The sequence below is a fragment of the Nanorana parkeri genome, unplaced genomic scaffold (genome assembly GCF_000935625.1).
Source record: "Nanorana parkeri isolate BGI_ZX_2015 unplaced genomic scaffold, ASM93562v1 scaffold3018, whole genome shotgun sequence".
Taxonomy (NCBI): domain Eukaryota; kingdom Metazoa; phylum Chordata; class Amphibia; order Anura; family Dicroglossidae; genus Nanorana; species Nanorana parkeri.
In genome coordinates, this window is record NW_017309286.1 from 19,443 (window position 1) to 26,104 (window position 6,662).

General features: G+C 37.7%; 1 protein-coding gene across 1 annotated transcript in view; it reads right to left on the reverse strand.

Annotated features, from left to right (window-relative positions):
• The window catches only part of LOC108802666 (transmembrane protein 245-like), a gene marked incomplete at its 3' end in the record, with an annotated part of 31,794 nt that overhangs the window by 7,695 nt on the left and 17,437 nt on the right, over window positions 1-6,662 (reverse strand). The window lies entirely within an intron of this gene.

The following is a 6,662-nucleotide window of genomic DNA, read 5'->3' on the forward strand; positions in this document are numbered from 1 at the left end:
TATTTTATAATAGAAATAATGTAATGGATGGCACAGCATACGTGGTAAAAAGGTTTGTCGTCTGTAGGTCTGTAGTGTGCTGTTGCACAGGAGGCAGCCTGCGGAGTGTAGTGTGTCGATGAAGTGAAGTGGAGAAGTGCATGGATACAGAGGAAAACAGTGAAGCATGTTGTGGGCACCATCACTGTTGCAGTCGGTGGAGAAGTGTGAAGGAGCAAATAAGTGGAGAAGTGGGAAAAGTGATGGTCAGTGGAGATGTGTGCGGATGCAGTGGCAGTCTGTAGAGATGTGTGCGGGTGTAGTTGTGATGTGCTGGTGCAGTGAAGTGTGAAGGTTCTTTAAGGTGCAATAGTGGTCAGTGGTATAGTATATGACAGGGTTAACGTACATGCAGGTCCAGAGGGGTTGTTTTTTTGGGGGGGGTTTCTTAAGTGACAGCAAAACTATTCAGGCATATTACTTAAGTAGACATGCATTGCTGCCATTTTTACATCACCAGTGCCGCGTGCCTACATATTGCCAAGGGCAATACACAATTACACAATGGGGCTGATTTACTAAATGCAAATAGGCTGTTCATTTTTCAAGGGAATTTTCCCATAGCTTAGTAAATGTGGTGAGAATTCACTTTGCAAAAAGACTCCCTTGCAAAGTGAACAGCCTTACCTTTAGTAAATCAACCCCAATGTCTACAATGGACAGTGTGGATGATGGAAATACTCCACCACACATGTCCATGTCACATATTTGTGACTCTTGGCTGCTATAGGTGGCCAAGAGTCACAACACAGGCTGCCACTCTGGTAAAACCCAAGAAAAGAGGGGGACGGAGCTGACAAGATTCCCTGCTTTAAATGGAGGATAAAAGTGTTCTGTCATCATACTTTACATCAATCTAAGAATACTGCATTTGCAGCATTAACAGCTTTGCAGACTTTTAGCAACCTGGGTGTCCATTTGTGACATTATATAGTAGATAAGGTTAGAAAATAACACAGGTCCATCAAGTCCAACCTACGTGCGCCTGCATGCCAGCGTGTGTGTGTGTGTGTGTGTCATATTCAGATATTCATTGAACATTCACAACTGATGTTTACTGATATTTCCCAAGATGACATTAGATTGTATAGTATAATAAAGCAGTAACTTTTCTGGTTCATTATTCCTTGCACTCTGAATCTACCCTTACCAGCACCAAAGCAGCCCTAAACTATTACATTTCCTTTACCATGCTTTACAGGAAGCATCACATCACTCCTCCAGCACCTTTTCATTTGTTCTAAGTTTAAGTTTTTCTTCTTTTTTTTTTTTTTTTTTGAAAAACATTTTTTTTTTTCAGCATAAAAGATAAGTACAGCAGGAAAACAGGGACATGTTGCAATGATACAATTTGTCTTGCAATTTGACCATCACCCGTAGTTTACGGCCGTCAGGGTCCGTCTCGGTGTGTAGTATAGAGTAGTCAAGGGATTTGTGGAATAAGACGGCCACCCCCCCTTTCCTTCCTACCGCTGGGGAGCTCAACACCTCTCATACCCACAATTTGCGTAGGTGCTGAGCTTCTGTCAGAGGGAGATGTGTCTCCTGTAGGAAAACTACATCTGGTTTGAATTTAAATTTTTCTTCTTGATCTGAATCCCTGCAATTGTGACTCATTTATCCAGTCAACCACCATCCAGTGTGTGTTTCTTTTGACCATTTTAACCTATTCTTTCTCTGCCAGTTTCAAAATGGGTTATTTCTTTAAAACGTTTGCATCAGAGCCTTCTTTTTCATGCTGAAGATGTCTCTTAGGAATCTGACAATCCAGAATAACCATTAATTTGCAAAACAATAATGTTTAGATACCCTTGGAGAACTGGTAATATATGTATTATTTTTAAAGAAAACATGAGTAAGCAGGCAAAACACATTTTATTTTATTTCTTATGGGATTCATTTTCAACCGCAGGTCATAATGGAATGGCACAATCATAAAACAAATCATGGCAGCAAATAAAAAAAATGAAATGACCCCTGTTCAAAAGTCTGCATCCCCTTAGTTCTTAATACTGTGTATTGCCCCCTGCCATCAATGACAGCATGCAGTCTTTTGTAATAGTTGTCTATGAGGCCGCAAATTCCTGCAGGTGGTATAGCTGCCTATTCGTCTTGGAAAAATGCCTCTAGGTCAGGGGCGCCCACAATTTTTCGTCTGGAGAGTTACTTTTCAAATGACGAGCTCAATGAGATCTACCAACTAAAAAACACCAGCATTCAGGGGTGGGAGGGGGCATGGCTGTGCATTGAAGTCAATGTCACCGCAGCCATGCCCCTCACCCGCAGTGCGATCGCCTGCACCCGGAACGCAGGCACATTAGTGCAAAATAATAGACAGTTTTCTGGCATGATCAGTCATATTTTCAATATCAAAAGTTCACGATTTCTGCCAGCATCAGCAAACGTTTGAGCACAACTGTATGTTTGGTGCTATAAACTGTTTCTTTTGCTGGGTTTCAACTGTGCAACACTATCTGTAACAACCACCAGCACTTTGTGGCAAAGAAATTTGCGGCAGTTTGGCAAGCTAGTGGTCCACAACGCAGTCTGAATGACCCTGGAATAAAACAAGCAACAACAAACAGTAACAAAAAATGGTTATATCTAACTGGCTTTATTAGGATACAGAAAAGAAAGAACACCATGAATATGTGACTGCAGCAAAGAGAAGCTTCTTGAAAGTTCACAAAATAAAACGATAAGCAGTACTTATGATATTGCTTAGTGCCTGAGGTGACTGTAATGTAATGTAATAAATTCAACACAACTGTCTGTAGGATAAAAAAATATGTGACTTTATTAGATCACACAAGGTCATCAATAGTTTAAAAAAAGGAATGCAGATAACAGTCCAAAATATAAACGTTAAGTACAAGAAAAGATTAAATTGAAGTAACTTATAAAAAGTATGCGTTAGTCAATGAGCTACCAGCTCTGATCAAGTATTCTGACAGCAGCCGGTGGCCTCTGTCAGAATACAATGCAAACAGCAGGATTCCTTGATCGACACACACTTAGAGTTGATGGAGGAGTCTGCTCTATTTTTTTCGTTCAGCCCACAGTGTATGGCCAGCCTAATGCCAATAAATTGTCTTAACTCTCAAACTGAATGCTTACTTTGGTTGCCCTGAGGCCTTACTAGTTTAGTTCACTTTACAATCTCCAGCATAACACATTTAACTGTTCAAAAGCCCTCATTCAAACATTTAAGCCTGCCAAAGAGGCATTTTTTGGGCCCATATATTCAATTTCCTTTTAAATCAATATCAAATCATTATATCTTAATTCTCCCCTGAAAATATGATACTTAAATCATATTTTGAACATCAAAATCATTCACCTCAATCATATCACATTTACACTGGTTTTGATGTAATTGTTCCAAGGGTTTCATTTTCTGGTTTGAGACAACAAGGTTAGAAATATGTTTAAAAGAAATGTTATCTTTCAATATTTCTTCTCATTTCATCTTTGATAACTTTGTACAACCTTCTCATTTTGGCCGTTAAACTTATCTGGAATAAATTACATAATATAATGATAAATGTAATGATTAATGGATACGTGAAAATATTTTCTGCTGCAGAAGCAACTGAAGTTTTTCCTCACATAGTTACAGTATGTTTGAAGTTCTATCTCTTGTAGATTCCCTTGCTCATGTTTAAATGTTATATCTGCTTTCTGAAGTTCTTGAGATGCAGCAGTCAATACACTTTAATCCTTCTGGATAAGATCAGTCCATTCCTTCTATAGAAATTCACCTACTTGAGATATATTATACTGTATGAGACAAACACTAACATACACTGGTAGAACTTTCATACAAAACATTTCAGCAGAACATTTGATAATTGCATCAGATTCATGCCAAATGTTCAAAATTTTGTTTGATTTTAACATTTGATTTTGGAAATGAATGGAGTTTCTCAAACAAAAACCACATTCACTGTTAGAAGGAGCCAGATGGATTTTTTTTTTTATTTGAATGAATGAAATTAAATTTTTCTGTCACTACAATCAAAATCGATTGTCCATTTAACCCCATTAACTATTATACTGTTCGATTTTCTATCTTGTTTGTCATCTTTTATATATAGATATCCTACAAATGTGTCAATAAAGATTTTCTGTTTACTTACTATACTTGATGTTACATCTCTTGACCAAATTGTAGAATGATTTACCTTTAAAACATGTACCAGTCTTATTATGTACATAGGATCCTAGCATTTTAACAACATTAGTTTTATACTCTCTTCTGCCACATGCTTCAATGTCACAAGGTAAGAAAGAATTCCATGTAATAAGTCACGCCATAACCTTTGCAAACAAATCCTATTAGGTCCACAGCTGTATCAATCTTCTCTTCATTAAATCCTAATGTATGCATCTTATTCCTGGGACGTGTTGTCTCTCTTATGTAAAATCTCTAACGGGTGTTAACCTCTGCATCCCTGGAAACGTTTCATATGTTACCATAGTCTGTACTGTCACTGGAGAAAAAAGGAGTCCTGAGATGGTGAATTTTCTCTGCTCAATACTTTTCTCTTTTGAGATCATCTTTTCTTCTTTTTGAAGTTTGTGATCTTTCCATTCCTGAATTTCAGAAGCCATTTCTAAAAAAAAGAAATGCAGCATCATTATCTTGGCATAAACAATTTACATTGGTCAATGTGAAACAAATTATTTTTGCTGTCTAGGGGCATACTTCTTTTACTTCTGTTACTAATTGGAACAAACGGTACAGCATCAACCCATGTATTGCATTCTGTATAGCAACATTTCTGCAGTTCTAGACTTGATGTTCTGTTCAGTTTTTCCCCAATTCCTGTGGATTGTGAATGGTATGGCGCATTTAATTCCTGTTCTGTTCCCACATTTTGGAGGCTTTGTCATTTTGGTGTGGGATTGACTTGAGCACAGATAACACGAGATTGATTCACATTTTCCACAGCTTCATCCGATGCAGAACACCCTTGAAATCATGACACAGAAATCTAATTTTTCACAAACAAAAGGACATTTTGGATCACCCAAAAAAGCAGTAAGTGCAGCAAAGCTCTTCTGCAAATGAGGGGTTCTGTGTGTTTGTTTTCGTAACTGCATTAACTGGAACTGGTTCAGAATAAATGACTCTCCTTGAAGCGCTGCATCTTTTGCTAAAATATCAGATGTTCTATGGTATTTAACTCATCATTGTTTTGTCTATGCAGTGGTACTTAAACAATTGCATAGCCACAAGAATAGTTCACAATTTGATTATATTGTTTCCTTATGCATTAGAACTTTATCAGAAGCATCCACAAAAGCTCTTCTTTTCCAAATTGATATATAAGCTTTAAGAGAATGCAAAACATATGAGCTGTCACCATGGGGTTGATTGTTAAATCAAAAAGGCTGTTCACTTTGCAAGGGAATATGCAGTGAGCAGGAGATGTTTCCCTTAGTTTTGTGAATGAGATGAAGCTCTGCTGACTTCCATGATCTAATAATGATGTGCAAGCAAAAGTACTGGGGTTTTTTGTTTTTTAATTGTTCTTGTACATGATTGTAAATTCTTTGCAAAGTAAAGTTTCCCAACATTCCCCAAGCTAAGGGAAATGTCCCCTGCAAAGTACAAATTCACTTGCAAAGTGAATAGATTATTTGCCATTAGTAAATGAACCCTTATTAATCACTAGAGAACTTATGTTTTCTTCTTTAACTGTAGCTAGTCCTGTTTTATGCTTCCAATTCTGCTCTCTGAGCTACAAAATGTCCTGGCAATGTGTATTGCATGGCATAATTTCTCCCAGGGTACCAAACTGCATAGCCAGGAAAGTACTTTCCTGAAACACAGTATCATGAACTATCCGCAAAGACAGGTTCCTCAATCATCTCCGCCTCCCTGTGGAAAGGAGAAGTGGAATTAGAAGTATTCAAAAAAAATTGTTGAATCCCACAATGTGTTCAGTTGTCTTCGCTGCATAGTTGATACCCATGGATTGTCTAACACACAAAGACACAAAAACCTTTTTCAGTAAGTGTCAAAATCCTGGAAAAGTTTACTAAAATTCCTCCTCCCTTTTGAAGGGAAATCCATAGTAACATGGCTAGATCAATATTTACATTTTAATTTGCTCTCACTAGCTATAGAATGGATAAACTCCATTACTCACCAAATTTGGATGGTTTTCCCCCTTGCAACCGACTCAGTTACTCATGCCACTGGACTCCTGGCCACCGCACGATATGTCTAGTCAAACACGATCAGCTTCTGACTAGGTTGCACAATCGTTCCAAAGCTTGGTCAATTACCAGACTTATCTTCTCCCCATTCGCGCAAATGAAGGAGGGAGGCTCCAAACACACGGGAAAGGCTGACATGTTAGATATTTCAGCACTTATAATATTTCGAAGTGCCTTAGATGATTGCAATTCCATAAATTTGATGAAATGGCCAGCAGGATGAAAAATAAGTGTGACTTAATGGATCACGCAAATTCATCAATAGTACAAAAAATCAATGCAGATAACAGTCCAAAAGTAGAAACATTAAGTACAAAGAAAGATGTATTCAAAATAAAATAATACAATGTATGTGTTGCGTGTATATTTGTGCAGTGAGCAGAAATGTGTATGTT